The sequence below is a fragment of the Macaca fascicularis genome, chromosome 3, assembly GCF_037993035.2.
Source record: "Macaca fascicularis isolate 582-1 chromosome 3, T2T-MFA8v1.1".
Taxonomy (NCBI): domain Eukaryota; kingdom Metazoa; phylum Chordata; class Mammalia; order Primates; family Cercopithecidae; genus Macaca; species Macaca fascicularis.
Genome location: NC_088377.1, coordinates 200,074,789 through 200,089,833, shown reverse-complemented (window position 1 = coordinate 200,089,833; position 15,045 = coordinate 200,074,789). Strand labels below are relative to the sequence as shown.

Here is a 15,045-nt window from a genome sequence, read left to right as displayed (position 1 = left end):
AAAAAATTAGCCGGGCGTGGTGGCGTGTGCCTGTGGTCCCAGCTACTCGGGAGGCTGAGGCAGGAGAATTGCTTGAACCTGGGAAGCGGAGCTTGCAGTGAGCTGAGATCGCACCACTACACTCCAGCCTGGGCGACAGAGAGACGCTCCATCTCTAAAAAAAAAAAAAAAAAAAAAAATCCAGTGTCTATTTTTATTTTATTTTTTTGAGATGGAGTCTCGCTCTGTTGCCCAGGCTGGAGTACACTAAATGTTTTTAACTAGGTAAATGTTTTTAACTTAAACCTAATACTACTTTATTTACTTTTTGAGCTGGGGTCTCACTGTGTTACCCAGGCTGGCCTCGAACTCCTAGGCTTGAGGGATCCTCCTGCCTCAGCCTCCTGAGTAGTTGGGACTACAGGTGTGAACCATTGTACCCAGTTCTAATATTACTTTATTTTTATTTATTTTTTAATTTTATAAACTTATTTGAACATTTTTTATCCTTGTAGTAGAGCCAAGGTCTTGCTATGTTGTCCAGGCTGGTTTCAAACTCCTGGACTCAAGTGATCCTCCCATCTCAGCACTTCCGAAGTGCTCTGATTACAGGTGTGAGCCACCACATCTGGCCTATAATAGTCCTTTAAACACTGATACTGTACTATATTGGCTTAAACAAATATTAATTTTAATTGCATAACAATAGAAATCATGTTTCAAAAATATGAAAACCTTAAATCTTTGTTTCTGTGAGTTATGCCAAACTCGTAACTGTGATTCAAGGTATCAGTATATAGTCACCACCTATGTTTGAGTAGTTTAGCTTATGGATTGGTTCGTTTTATACTAGGTATATTCTATCAGAACATAATTTTATCATGTATTATATAATACATTGTGGTCTTTTGTGGTCTTTTGCATTTTGTTGTGGTTTGGTAAGTCATTATCTTTTTTAGTTTTCGTCTCGGAGGAATTTTATGTCTTCATTTAGAGATGTAAGGACCCACTGTATGCAGAGTGTTGTGCCAACAAAAGTGTAAGAAGTCATCCTGTCTTCATATTTAGACTCTTCTCAGAGTAGTTAGAACAAGCACCTGGGAGGCGGCTGTGGTGATGGCGCCCTGTCACGGTGGTTCAGAAGAAAGGGGCAGGGAGGGCTTGATGGTAAGTAAGGGGGTGTGTTATAAACTTACGGACATGTTAGGGAAGACATTCTATTCTTACTGAAGGGTATGGGGCCTTCTGTTCAGTGGCAACGGTACGAGCGTGTGGAGGACAGTTGCAAAGGCAGATTTCTGGGCTGTCTCATCTGGAGGGAGCTCCATGGAAGTTCTGATAGGGTTGTAACTCCTCCACCTGGTAGAAGGCTGCGCTCAGCTTGGGACTTACTCTGGTCCCAGCAGTGAGGAATGGAAGTGGTCCCACTAGACCCCTGCCCAGGTCCCCACGGGTGAGGAGTACAAGTGCTCCTTCTGGATGGCTGGCCCAGGCCTTCAGAGCAGTTCTGATTTACAGGGTGCAGGGATGTGGGCGTGATTACTGTCGTACTTTTCAGACAGAGTTTGGACATGACGGGGTGAAAGTAGTGATGTGTTCAGATCTAAGCTTGTGAAATCAGAAAAGGAAAGCTACTGTGCAATGCAGTATACTTCAATTCTTGCTGTAGCTACCAGAAAACTCACAGCCAAAATGATTGCTGGATTGTTGGGCCCTGTACTGCTGTAATAGCTGGGAGTACCTGTCGCACTTTTCTTCAAACAGACGATCTTCTTTTACTCTCAATGATCTTATTGTGTCTTGAACACTGAGTCACCTTCTGTTGTTTTGGAATTGGGTGGGGCATAGTTCTTACACAGATGGTGAATATGCTGGTAGTTGTCTTTTGCATGGGATCATTTTTCCATAAAGCATCTTTTATTTACAGAGGTTTTTCCAGAGTCTTTCTCCCTGTCACTGATTTTTTTCTTCATTTATTTTTCTTAACTGTTTTTAAAGTTCTGTAATGTTTATTAAAGCAAACTATTTATTTTTGTGAATTTTTTCCTGGATCATATTTTAAGAAACTAATCCAATTTATATGTAAGGATTAAAAATGAGTCTTGATGAATTTATGGACATTTATTAGGCATTTGCTATGTTCTAGGTACTGTGCTAGGTGCTAGTGACACAAAATATGTGTGAGACAAGGCCTTAAACTCAGAAATTTACTAGCTTGCAATAACACAACAAATCTGTTTAATCCTAGCATTAGTCATAGTATGAATTGGTAGGTTTTTTTCAATTCTTTTTATTTATTTATTTTTGACACAAGGTCTTGCTCTGTTGCCCAGACTGGAGTGCAGTGGCACAGTCATGGCTCACTGCAGCCTCAACCTATTGGCTCAGTCACCCCTCCCACCTCAGCCTCCCAGTAGCTTGGACTACAGGCATGTGCCACTAATCTCGCTAATTTTTAAAATTTTTTGTAGGCAGGGGGTCTCCCCATGTTACCCAGGCTGGTCTTGAACTCCTGGGCTCAAGCGATCCTCCCGGTCTACTTCCCGAAGACATGGGAGGGAATACAGGCGTGAGTCACTGCACCTGGCTATTGTTATTTTTTAACTGATAAAAGTATTATTTTTATTGGGTTCAACATGTTTTGAAACATGTATGCATTGTAGAATGTGCTAAATCGAGCTAATTAACAAATGCATTATGTCATGGGCTTACCATGTTTTTGTGGTGGAACACTAGAAAATCTATTCTTAGTGATTTTTTCAAGAATATATTACATTGTTGCTAACTATAGTTAGTGTTGTACAATAGATGTCTTGAACTTATTCCTTATAATTGAAATGTTTTATCCATTGCCTTATATCTCTCTAGACTCTCCCTCATTCTTCTAGTAAAAGTAATACATGTTCATTTTTTTAAAATCCAGGAAAAAATATATGAAAAAGATCATTCATAATACCAAACCATCCATAATGGTAGTTGGTAGAAAAGTATAAATTGAATAGGGTTTAATGGATTGCAGCCGTGACTAGATGAAAGTATCAATACGAAGTTAGAAGTGCATCCCACGTGCACTCGTGTATCCACTTGTGTATGGCAGCAGCAGTGTCCTTTCGGATAACAGCTTTAGTTTTGTGCCTGGTGATTGCATACTGGCATTAGTGATAACCACACCAACAGCAGATGTGGAAATACTAGTATGATGGTTTTCATTGTGCTTTCTTTATTACTTGTAAAATTGTCATTGAAACTGAGTTTGATTCTTTTTTTTAATTTATTCAGTTACACAGTGAAGTCCCCCTTTATCTTTCTATATTTAATGAACATGCAGTTGTATTTTTCTTCATTTCTTATGGCTGGACAGGTTTCAAAAACATATTTTTTCTGATTTAAAGAAGAAAGTATGCTCACTGAAGAAGCAGCTTTGGAGAAGAATAAAGAAAAAAATTACCTACAATTCTACTAACTGGTGATAACGTTAGCAACATTTTGTGGATTTTGTTAATCTTTTAATGATATGTTTGGATATATGTGTGTGTGTACAGTATCCTTCTTTCTTAAATGCTATATTATGGATATTATGTTATTCTTCAGAAATATGACTTTGACTATTGCAATATCATCTGTCTTGTGGAACTACCAGACTTTATTTAAATGATGTCTGATAGACATTTGAAAAACTAGATTGTGAGATATGATATAATGAGAAGAGATAAAAATAGCATTTGAGATATTTAATTTCCTGCTCTTTTTAAGTTATGAAAACGTATTTACTTGAGTTATTTATTAGATCTGTGTCTAGGATATATGAATTATTTTTGAACTCATTAGACTGACGTGATAATTGTATAAGCAAAAGTCTGGCCATGGAAGGCAGTGTTTGTTTTTGCATGGTATGATGTTAAAAGACAGAAGATTTATCCCTGTCTCTTTTTATCTGAATAACCTTTGGAAGAAAGCATTCCCTCCATAATGAGTCACAACTTCGGATTGCTTTTCTTCCCCTGTGCTGTGTTGGTATATTAAAGTTTGCTAACAGTTACAAGTATTTTTAACTGCAGTGGTTTCGTGTAGCACAATTGAGTGATGGCTACTTTGAGGTTCCCGTGATGACTTGCTGAATTGTTGTGTCCTTGCCTGGACGTGACCTATCATGTGGCCAGTGCCCGTGTGAGTGGGCTGCCCTTCATCCCTGTAGGGTGTGCTGAGGTGTGGCCACTGGCCTCTGGTTAGCTTTAAGACTCCCACCATCTCGCAGAGCCCACGGCTCAGGCTCTGGCTCTGGTGGGTGTGGGTTGCGCCCTGGGACCCACCCCTTCCTAACTCCCTGCCCTTGGGTGAGTCAGGCACAACTCTTAGAACCTTGTTTCCTCTTCGGTTTCATGGGGGTTGAGCCTGACTCTGTGCTGCGGTTGTGAGGTTGGAATGGGGAGAGGCCAGTGAGCACACTGGACATGGGTGGGCAGCGAGGCATGTCCTCGGGTCAGTCATCTGAGTCACAGGCCCGGAGATGCACAGCTGTGACCAGTGCTCCGCTTGCAGGCAAGTCCTGGTGTGGCCTTTGCCACCTCCCTCCCCCACTGCTGCTGAAATGGAACAGATGAGCCCCGGGGTTTTTCTTTGTTTCTGTTCCACTGTGGTTTGTTTACACTGTTGCTAAGAATTTATCTACCATAATGCTTTGTTATTATTAACACTTGCAAGTGTGTATGCCTTAAAATTTCACTTTCTCTCTCTTCCTCTCTGTATATCCCTAAAATAATATCCAAGGAGCCTACGTTGTCACTCCTCTTCCTTGTCTTGATTTGCTGTGTATCTTCTTACTTAAAACAAATATTGTTCCAAGGACAAGTCTGATCTTTCTTGACTCCACTTCCAGGAGTCACCCTGATGCCGTAGATAATGATAGTTAATTTTACATTTTGTGCATACAACATTTAATTATTCAAATATTCATTAACTTCCTTGTGTGAATAAGTGCTGGTTAGTGACTAAAAAGTGGGAATTTGAAAGTGCACATCCTATTTTGGGGTCAGTTGTAATAGTTTAATTTTAATGTGTATTCTATGTGGAGTTGTTTCCTTCTGTTTATGTCTGAGGGATTGACACGTTTTAAGTTTCCCAGAGTAAGGTGGCTCTGTAGAAAATAAATCCAGTGATGTGGGAGGAGAACATTATTTAACTTGCTTCATGCCATAAATATTATACTGGAATACATATTATATGCTAGTTTTTGGTTATGCTGCTCACGTTTCGAGAACCAGTATCAAATTGCTAAAATTATTAATCTGAATGATACTTTCACCTTCCATTTTCTTATGAGACTTTGTTACATATTTGTTAAAGCATTTAGTTTTGTCTGTAAACCAAAAGTATTTGAGACAAGTCTCAATTAATTTAGTATTTTATTTGCCAAGGCTAAAGGATGCTGGTGACGTAGTCTCAAGACTTGTGCCCAAGGCGGTTGACCTGTAAGTTTTAGGGATCCATAAGACATCAGTCAATGCATGCAAGCTGCACATTGGTTCAGAAAGGTGGGACAGCTGGAAGGGGGTACATTGGTTCAGAAAGATGGTACAGCTGGAAGCGGGTATGTTGGTTCAGAAAGGTGGGACAGCTGGAAGGGGGTACGTTGGTTCAGAAAGGTGGGACAGCTGGAAGCGGGTATGTTGGTTCAGAAAGGTGGGACAGCTAGAAGGGAGTACGTTGGTTCAGAAAGGTGGGACAGCTGGAAGGGGGTACGTTGGTTCAGAAAGGTGGGACAGCTGGAAGCGGGTTAGTGTGGGGAGCGCTCCAGATCATAGCTGGACTCAGAGTTTTTTGTGATTGGCAGTTGGTTAAGTTACTATCTAGAGACCTGGAATCAATAGAAAGGAATGTCTGGATTACCTTGTGGAGACCAAGGTTTTATTGTACAGATGAAGCCTCCAGGTAGCAGGCTTCAGAGAGAATAGATGGTAAATGTTTCCTGTCAGACTTAAAGAGTCTGTCAGTCTTAAGGTCTGTGTCGGTGGTAATGAGGTGTGTCCGACGCCCCGCCCCCCCATCATGGTCTGAAGTAGTTTTGCAGGTTAACTTTGGAAAGCTCCTGGCAGAGAGGAGGAGCTAGCTATTCAGATAGTTGGGAGCTTAGAATTTTGTTTTTGGTTTATACTTTGTACCCAATTTGTAAAATGTTACATAAAGCTGGTGTTGATATTCATACACAATTAGAAGTGAATTGCCTACTGAGATCATTAATTTATTTCATTTGTGCTACAAATCTTTAAATGGCTAGTAAGTGCGTATCTAAAATTTGTTAACACCGTCTACATTAATGTCTGCGTGCTGGAATTTTGAAACCAAAACCCCAAATATAATCCAATACGAAGTAACAATGCTCTTCCTACTTATTTTTTCCACACATATAAAGATCTTGGAATTTATCCAGTAACTAGTAGAAAGAATTGATTTTACTTATTCACGAATGGTGCCGTGTGTGAAGCAAAGTTTCAGAAGAAATGCTCCGTGGATGTCAGTGTCATTGCTGGAGCAGTCGGGAAAGGACGACATGGCTGATGCATTAGGGCCCGTGGCAAAGTGCCATCGACTTGGTGGCTTCAAACAACACACTTACCTTTTAACGATTCTGGAGGCCAGCAGTCCGAAATCAGTTCCTCTGGGCTAAAAGTAAGGGGTGGGCAGGGTGTGCATGCTGGAGGCTCCTGGGGAGAAGCTTTTCCTGCTTTTCTCGCTTCGCAGCCGCATTCCATGTCCATGGCTACAGGCTCTTCTTCCTTCAGAGCCAGCAGCTGCTTCCGTCCTCATGGGGCCATTCTGCTTTCTGTTTTGTCAAATCTCTGTTCCTCCCTCTTTTCTTTCTTTTCCTTAGACAAGGGTTGAGCCTGCAGTGAGCTCTTTGCACCCAGGCTGGAGTGCAGTTGTGTGATCATAGCTCACTGCAGTCTCGACCTCCTGGACTCAAGTAGCCCTTCCACTTCAGCCTCTCGAGTATCTGGGACTACAGGCCTGTACCACCACACCAAGCGAATTCACTAATTTTTAAAATTTTTTGTAGAGACAGAGTCTCACTGTGTTGCCCAGGCTGGACTTCCTCCGTTTTTAAGGATCCTAGAGATGGCATTTAGGGATCTATGGATTATCTATGGATTATCTATGGATAATCCTCCGCCCCAGAAGATCCTTCATTTCATCACATCTGCAACGTTCTTTTTGCCATATAAAGCGACACTCACAAACTCCAGAGATTAGGACGTGGCCACCTTTCGAGGGCTGTTACTCAGCTTCCCACACTACCCTGTATCTTGGAGTCTTCAGGAGCCAGGAAGGCTCAGTTCCAGCACTTTCCCTGTGCCTTAACATCTCAGAAATCAGTTTTGTTTTACAAGGGTGTGTTATTGTTAATGGACGGTGCTCTTAGTGGCACATAGTGCAGCTTATAATTGATCACATCTTGGATTCAATACTGAGGTCTTTTTCCATTTTTGGCTGTAGCCCTGGTGTCTGAGGTAGGGTGTGTTCTTTCAGAGGTGGAATGAGGAGGAGCTGTGCAGTGGGAAGAAGGGTTAGGAACTGTGGGAAGTGAGATGACCATAGAAAGCAGCACTGTAGGTTACACAACTGGAAGAGTTGGGCTTGATCCCTAGACACAGGGCAGCATCCGGATATCCACTAGAGGGATGTGTCCAGTTTTAATCCCTGCAAGATACATTTGGCAGGGATATCCAGAGGGACTGGGGACACAGATCTAAGCATGAGGGGGAGGGAGCACCTGAATGTCAGGGGAATAGCTTTGGGGAGGAAGGTGGATAGATGAGTGAGCTGGGAATGTAAACAACAACCCCAGGGTGCAGAAATGATGCTGGAACAATAGGAACAGTAGTTTGAGGCTGGGGCTGGGGTGGGAGATTACTTCAGTCTTTAACGTTGGTATAAGAAACCCAAGGAAGTTCCAAGAGGACTCAGCCCAACAGCAGCCAGCGCCTCACTGGAGAGACAGGTGACAGGCCAGCGAGAGGAGGAAGACTGTGTGGATAGCTTCACAAGGGCTATCTCTCTGCACTTGGAGGAGTGTAACAGAAATCACATGAGAAAACAAACGGTGACTGTGCCTAGCGCTCATTGCAGGCTGTCTTCTAACTCTTGACATGGAAGTCATTGAAACCTCACAGCTCACCTGCCACTTTTGTTTTAAAGTTAAGGAAACAAGTTCTGCTAATGTCAGAGGTGAGCACAGGCAGCCCTTGACCTGTGAGGTCTGCACTACGGTGCGTTCTATGCTCTCTCCTCTCTCTTGATGGCAGTAGAGGAGGCACTGGGGATTTTGGCCCCATCTAATCTAGTCATTTTTACAACCCCAAGAGAAGTATATGTCATTTCTGCTTTTCAGAGGAGGGGCTAAGGTCTGAGAGACTCTGCGGTCACCCCAGTAGAAGTCAGGTGTCCCCTCCTGGCCATACTCAGTGCCCTGAGAGCTGGGCCCAGCTCATAAAACCTGTGCTTGCGGAAGGCACCAGAGATGCCAGGGTGGTGGCGGGTTACTGTTCCCAGAAGAGCAAAACCAACGCAAGTGTATGACCCACTACCTTGTTAGCTGGTGGGAGCTTCTCTGGGTTTTAAGTTTATGTACCATTAGCATTCTTAAGTACGTTAGGAGGTGACAGCCAGACCGGGGTATATTTTTAAATGTTTTACATATATGAGAGTAATCGGGACAAGTAATGTATGTTTTTAAATGTTTTAGATCTGTGAGAGTAATCGGGACGAGGAACATATATTTTTAAAACAGTTTTGATCTGTGAGAGTAATCGGGACGAGGAACGTATATTTTTAAAACAGTTTTGATCTGTGAGAGTAATCGGGACGAGGAACGTATATTTTTAAAACAGTTTTGATCTGTGAGAGTAATCGGGACGAGGAACGTATATTTTTAAAACAGTTTTGATCTGTGAGAGTAATTGGGACGAGGAACGTATTTTTTTTTTTTTTTTTTTTTTTTTTTTTTGAGACAGAGTCTTGCTCTGTCGCCCAGGCTGGAGTGCAGTGGCCGGATCTCAGCTCACTGCAAGCTCAGCCTCCCGAGTAGCTGGGACTACAGGCGCCCGCCACCGCGCCCGGCTAGTTTTTTGTATTTTTTAGTAGAGACGGGGTTTCATCGTGTTAGCCAGGATGGTCTCGATCTCCTGACCTCGTGATCCGCCTGTCTCGGCTTTCCAAAGTGCTGGGATTACAGGCTTGAGCCACCGCGCCCGGCCGGAACGTATATTTTTAAAACAGGTTTGATCTGTGAGAGTAATCGGGACGAGGAACAGAGGTGCTCTCCCTTGGTCTTTGTTTCCTTCTTACTGTTACACGTTTTGTCTGGCATGATTTTCCTCCTGCCTGAAGAACTTTAGTATTTATTTTACTGCAAGTCTGCTAGCAACGGATTTTCTCAATTTTTGTCTGGAAAGGTATTTATTTCCCTTTCACTTTCTTACATTAATAGACTTCATTTTTTCAAACAATTCTGGATTTCCAGAAAAATTGAGCAGATAATGCAGAGCCCCCACATCGCTTCTTACAGTTTCCTTTGCTATGTCTGTCACAACTAATGAGCCCGCGTTGATATATTTAATACTAACCGAAGCCCACAGTTTACAGTACGGCTCATTCTCTGTGTTGTACATTCTGTGGATCTTGACAAATGGATAATGTCATGTATCAGCTATTACAGTGTCGTACAAAATAGTTTCGCTGCCCTAAAAATCTTCTGTGCTTCCACTCTTCCTCTCCGTCTGCCTGTGCTTACTGATCTTTCTACACAGTTTTGCCCTTTCTAGAATGTCATATATTGGAATTATAGAGTATTGGCCTTTTCAGATTGGTTTATTTCACCTAGAAATATGCATTTTAGGTTCTTCTGTGTCTTTTCATTTCTTGATAGCTCATTTCTTTCATTTTTATTGCAATACATTCAAATAACATAAAACCATTTTAAAGGACACAATTCAGTGCCGTTTAGTACCTTTACCTGTAGTGTAATCATCACCTGTCTCAGGTTCCAAAACATTTTCTCTGCCCCAAAAGGAACCCTGTTTTGTGCCCATTTGCAGTCACACCCTGTTTCCCCTCACCCAACCCATGGCAGCCACATCTGCTTTGTCTCTGTGGGTTTACCTGTCCTGGATATTTCCTGTAAACAGAGGCATGTAATATGTGTGTGATCTTTTATGTGTGGCCTCTTTCAGTAAGCATAGTTTTGAGGTTCATTTGCATTGTGGCATATACCAGTGTATCATCTCTTTAAGGCTGAATATTCCGGTACATGGCTGAACCACAGTTTGATTATCCATTCATCCACGATGGCCATTCGAGTTGTTTCCACCCTTTGGCTGTTGTGAATGGTGCTGCTGTGACGATTCATGTACACATTTTTGTTTGAATACCCATTTTCAATTCTTTTGAGTATATACCTAGGAATAGAATTGTTGGGTCTGTGTTTAACATTTTGAGGAATGCCAACCTGTTTTCACAATGCCTGTACCACTTTACATTCTCCCCAGCAATGCACGAAGGTTGAATTCCTCCACATCCTTGCCCTCACTTGTGTTTCTCTGTTTTTATTGTTGTTGCTGTCCTAGTGGATGTAAAGTGGAAGTCACCGTGGCTCTGACTTACATCTGCCTGATGACTGACTGGTACCACCTTGACATGATGTCGTACATTTCTTCCACCTCCACATTCAGTTAAGTCGTTCAGTAGCTTGAAATTGGCCATGGTGGGAATATTCACACGTCAGAAGTTAGCAGTCTCAGCGACGTGGCTGTGAGCAGGAGCCAGCCCAAGCCCATCCCTGCTCTGAAGCGTGTACTTCTCCAGAGAGGCTCCCCCATCCTCTGGAAGGCAGGGCGGGTGCAGGCTGGCCTCTCCCGAGTGGTTCTGAGCGGGCCTGTGGCTGTGTGGCAGGGGAAGCTCTGGCTGCCTCTGATCCTCGTGCTCTGAGGCCCAGCCCTCCAGATGTTGTGACTAGGAGTCTGCAGTGCTTCCTAAGTGCCCCCTGGTCTGTCCCAAAGTCCAGTTTGTGCTTTCTCAGTACAGCATGCTTGCCAAAAGCTCTATTTTGCTCCTTCGAGGCCAGCTTCTTGCCCTGGGTAGCTTAGGAATTCAGCGAATTCCTCTTGAAAGAGACTGTACCCTTCTTCCTACTTCCCTCTCTCAGGGATCTTGGCCCCTCAGGTTCTGGTTGTTTAGCTGACCCAGACTCCAATTCTTGTCCCGCCAATCTCCTGAGACGTCCATAAACCCTGTTGGCTTCTTTGAATCCCAACCACATTTCTCTGGATCTCACCCTCTTGTAGCACAACCTAGAAGGAGAACAGCCATAGAAAGTTGACTCCCCGCTCTGTGGTCTCTGCCTCCCCTGAATCCTGCAGCGTTTCCAGGTGTGCGTGTGAGCTGGGCGGCCTGTGCACGTGTGCGGGAGCTTGTGTTTAGGCGCCTGTGTGTTCCTGTGAACGTATGCGGGAGCGTGTGTTCATGCGCCTGTGGTCCCTGTGCAGGTGTGCGGGAGCTTGTGTTCAGGCGCCTGTATGTCCCTGTGCAGGTGTGCGGGAGCTTGTGTTCATGCCTGTGTGTTCCTGTGCACGTGTGCGGGAGCTTGTGTTCAGGCGCCTGTGTGTTCCTGTGCAGGTGTGCGGGAGCTTGTGTTCAGGCGCCTGTGTGTTCCTGTGCAGGTGTGCGGGAGCGTGTGTTCAGGCGCCTGTGTGTTCCTGTGCAGGTGTGCGGGAGCTTGTGTTCAGGCGCCTGTGTGTCCCTGTGAACGTGCATAGTTCATCTTTATGGTCTCAACAAATATTTCCATTCTGATGTATTTCTCAGTGTTTAACTAATTTGGCAGATAATTTGGGACCCACAGTGGAATGACTTTGCCCCTCATTTATCACTGAGCTGAGCCATGGGCTCTTTAAGGACCAAATAGCTCACTGGAGTACCTTTGTTGGTTGGTTAAGCCACGAACAAGGAGCTCTGACTTAGGCCACTGATTTACTTTGGGTCCTCTGGCTTTACTTATTTGGTTCTGTTATTATTTGGGGAAGTGTCTGATTAAAATAAATGGGCCATGGTAAAAGCAGTATGTGTTTTATAGATTGAGATACTTATTTTTTGTTCTTAATTTTAATTTTTTAAATTTTCATTTTTTGAGAGACACAGTCTCATTCTGTTGCCACGCTGGAGTGCAGTGGTGCAATCATGGCTTACTGCAGTCTTGACCTCCTGGGCTCAAGTGATCCTCCCACCTTGGCGTCCCAGAGTGCTGGGATTATAGGCTTGAGCCACTGTGCCTTACACCTTTTATTTTTTTTAACAGCTGTATTGAGCTATAATTCACATACCATACAATCCAGCCTTTTAAACTATACAATTAACTGTTTTACAGTATATTCTCAGGATTGTGCAACCATCACCGAAATCTCTTCTTAGAACCTTTTGTCTTCCATAAAGAAACCCTATACCCATCAGCCCTCAATCCTCAGACCGCTCCACTGCTCTCCCTGTCATGCCCACCCTAGCCACCCACTAATTCACTTCGTCTCTATAGGAGGACACGTTCTGGACATCCCGTGTAAATGAAATATTACAACATCATCGTAGTCTTTGCGATGAGCTTTTTTTTTTTTTTTTCCCTCAAGACAGGGTCTCGCTGTGTCACCCAGGCTGGAGTGCAGTGACGTGATCGTTGCAGCCTCTACCTCCCAGGCTCAAGTGATCCTCCCATCTCAGCCTCCTGAGCAGCTGGGACCACAGGCATGCGCCACCATGCCCAGCTAATTTTTAGATGTTTTGTAGAGATGGAGCCTCACTGTGTTGGGCTGGTCTTGAACTTCTGGGCTCAAGTGATCCTCCTGCCTCTCAGCTTTGCACAGTGCTGGGATCACAGATGTGAGACACACCATGCCCAGCCTGCTTCTTTCACTTACTAGACAGTGTGACACATATTAGTGTTTCCTTTCCTTGTATTGACAAATAATTCTGTTGTATGAAAAGGCTACATTTTGTTTAGCCATTTACCGAGTAATGATCCTTTGAGCTTTTTCGACTTTTAGTCGAATATAAATCATGCTGCTGTGAGCTTTCATGTACAGGTGTTTGTGTGGATGTGTGTTTTCCTTTCTGTTGCGTATATACCTGTGGGTAGAATGGGTCATATGGTACCTCTATGTTTACATATTTTGAGGATCTGCTAAATTGATTTTCAAAGGGCCTACATCATTTTACGTTACCACTGGCATCAAATAGAGTTCCAATTTCCCAATGTCTTCACCAAAACTTGTGGTTAAAAGGAAAATCTCAAATTAAGTTTAGCATAGTTTAATTGAACAAAGAATGATTCACGAATTGGGCAGTCCCTGAACCAGAATAGGTTCAAAGAGGCTCCAGTGCATCCATGTAGTGGAAGAACGTTTATGAGCAGAAAAAAGAAAGTGAGCTACAGAAACAGCCAGCCAGGTTGCAGTTCTGCATTTGCCTTATTTGGACGTGGTTTGAACAGCTGGCTGCCTGTGATTGGCCAAAACCTGATGGTTGGCCTAAGAGTAGGCTCCAGTCTCTTCACACATCCAGTTAGGAAACCTTCAGGCTGAAACTTACAGTATGTTAAGGAGACAGCTTTAGGCTGAACTTAATTTAACATTGTCTGTATTTTAACCATCCTAGTGGACATGAAGTGATATCTCATTGTGATTTTGATTTGTATTTCTCTAACTGATCATGTTGAGCATCTTTTCATGTGCTTATTGGCCACTTTTATATCCTCTCTGGAGAAGTGTTTATATACAAATACTTTTGCCCACCGCCCCCCACCCCCCTTTTTTTTTTGAGACAGAGTCTCACTCTGTCGCCAGGCTGGAGTGCAGTGGTGTGATCTCGGCTCACTGCAACCTTCGCCTCCCGGGTTCATGTGATTCTCCTGCCTCAGCCTCCCGAGTCGCTGGGACTACAGGCACCCACCACCACGCCCAGCTTTTTGTATTTTTAGTAGAGACAGGGTTTCACCATGTTGGCCAGGATGATCTCCATCTCTTGATGTCGTGATCCACCCGCCTTGGCCTCCCAAAGTGCTGGGATTACAGGTGTGAGCCACCACGCCCAGCCACTTTTGCCCATTTTTTAGTTGGTTTAATGTGATCCAAAGTTTACTACAGTAGCCCCCTCTTATCTGTGGGGGATATTTTCCAAGACCCCCAGTGAAACAGGATAGTGCCAAACCCAGTTGCTGTCAATCAGAACAACTGTTTTGTCTTCTACCCACAAACTTATTTGCTTATTTTTTTGTTTGTTTTGTTTTGTTTTTTGTTTTGTTTTGTTTTTGAGATAGACTCTTTCCCTGTCACGCAGGCTGGAGTGTAATGGTGCAGTCTCAGCTCACTGCAACCTCCACCTCCCAGATTCAAGCAATTCTCGTGGCTCAGCCCCTCCCAAGTAGCTGGGACTACAGGCGCCCACCACCACACCAGGTTTTTTGTTTTTTTTTTTTTAAGTAGAGGTGGGATTTCGCATATTGGCCAGCCTGGTCTTGAACTCCTGACCTCAAGTGATCTGCTGGCCTCAGCCTCCCAAAGTGCTGGGATTACAGGCAAAGTGCTGGGATTATAGGCAAAGTGCTGCAATTACAGGTGTGAACCCCCGTGCCAGGTCCCAGCCACAAATTTAATGCCTTTTCCATCTTAAGGTTTGACATGTGACAGCAAAACTAGCATGAAATTATTTTCCTTCTTCAGTTTCACAGATGGAAGATGTGTTCTTACACCTTAGCAACCTCAGGGTATGATACTTTGCTTAATAAGTCGAGAACTTTCAGCTTTTCACTTAAAGGAAGCACTTTATGGCTTCTCTTTGGCATATCCGAATGACCAACATCACTATTGGTGTGTTTTGGGCCATTATTGAGTAAAGTAAAGGTGACTTGACACGAGCACGGTGATCCCACGGCACCTGAGGTGACGATCCAGACAGCACAGGTGAGTGGGCGGGAGCATGCTCAGGGCGTGTCGGACAGAGCGGGGCTCGTGTCTCGAGCGGGACGGAGTG

The 15,045-nt window shown here is 43.7% G+C and overlaps 1 protein-coding gene across 10 annotated transcripts in view; it reads left to right on the top strand.

Moving 5' to 3' along the window:
• The window catches only part of ESYT2 (extended synaptotagmin 2), a 101,378-nt gene that overhangs the window by 6,548 nt on the left and 79,785 nt on the right, over window positions 1–15,045 (top strand). For 3 of the 10 annotated variants that reach the window (XM_074036501.1, XM_074036500.1, XM_065542857.2), the window contains exon 1: window positions 4,240–4,518. The exons of 5 other annotated variants lie outside the window; for them this stretch is intronic. The gene's annotated coding sequence lies outside the window, so the exon portion shown is untranslated. Of the gene's footprint in view, window positions 1–4,239; window positions 4,519–5,392; window positions 5,448–15,045 lie in introns of those variants that run through there. 2 more of the 10 variants (XM_074036502.1, XM_065542858.2) reach the window with 2 other exon arrangements.